The sequence below is a fragment of the Austrofundulus limnaeus genome, unplaced genomic scaffold, assembly GCF_001266775.1.
Source record: "Austrofundulus limnaeus strain Quisiro unplaced genomic scaffold, Austrofundulus_limnaeus-1.0 Scaffold307, whole genome shotgun sequence".
NCBI classification, from domain to species: domain Eukaryota; kingdom Metazoa; phylum Chordata; class Actinopteri; order Cyprinodontiformes; family Rivulidae; genus Austrofundulus; species Austrofundulus limnaeus.
The window spans coordinates 378,105-379,040 of record NW_013952709.1 but is presented as its reverse complement, the minus strand read 5'-3'; the positions used below and the strand labels follow the sequence as shown (position 1 = coordinate 379,040).

The 936-nt window shown below is 45.3% G+C and overlaps 1 protein-coding gene across 3 annotated transcripts in view; it reads left to right on the top strand.

The window, feature by feature from the left end:
* Window positions 1–212: 212 nt before the first annotated feature.
* The window catches only part of LOC106527078 (adenylate cyclase type 4), a gene marked incomplete at its 5' end in the record, with an annotated part of 47,042 nt that continues 46,318 nt past the window's right edge, over window positions 213–936 (top strand). For all 3 annotated transcript variants that reach the window (XM_014021842.1, XM_014021841.1, XM_014021840.1), the window contains 1 exon segment: window positions 213–505.

Here is a 936-nt window from a genome sequence, read left to right as displayed (position 1 = left end):
TTGGTTGGAAACATTTGCAGCTCAACAGACTGTGCTGCCAGCATCCCTCTCTGAGGCAGCGTGACCTTTGACCCGTCCTCCATCTCCCTGCCTCTCCTCTGTTTACCTTCATCCCTGTTTACTCGGACCACAAAAGCGCTCTGGTCTCTGGCTCTACCGCGCATGCGCGCGCCTCCGAAAGCCATCACTCTTTCGACGCACGCGCTCCTCCTCCTCCTCCTCCTCCTCGCCTGCAGCTAATTCTCTCTCAGAGACTCACTAGAACGAGACCAGAACTTTCCTAACCGGCTGTTTCAGAGCAGAAAAAAAGTAGTTTTTGACGGTCTTTTCTGCGTTTWCTGTCGCTTTTTGAKCGCTAAAGGGACTTGGTTCTCCCGGTCAGGACTCGGGAGGTTAACGAGGAGGATGAGGGAGGGAAAGGAGCGACGCAGAGGGAGCGAGGGGAAACTCGAGAACCAAATTAAAACTGGCAGGGAGGTCGGAGACAGCATCATTAATCAATGAGGTAAGAATATCTCTGCTTTAACTTTGGAGTTATACTTCAGCACGCGTGTAAAGTCGAGATAAATTAACATTTTAACTCTTTGGACTTTAGCAAAAGCGACACCTGCTCACGAGGAGAAAATTACACTTTTAAATCTTTGCATTTAGGGGCTTTGACACGGCCATTAACTACATCCCTGCAAGTGAATTTCTTCTTCTACGCTTTTAATTTGTGTCTGCAGTTCATCCTAAACCAGTGGTTCCCAAACTTTTTATCTTCTGACCCACAAAATATCCATGGCAAAAACTTGTGACCCCAAATATTACTGGTCTGAGTACACGAACTTTGTTAATAACCCTAAAAACACAGGCTTCTTGACAATCTAAACAGCTTGTACACAAATATAAATACTTATTTATACATTTTTGTGTGTTTTTGTAATAGTAATAGGG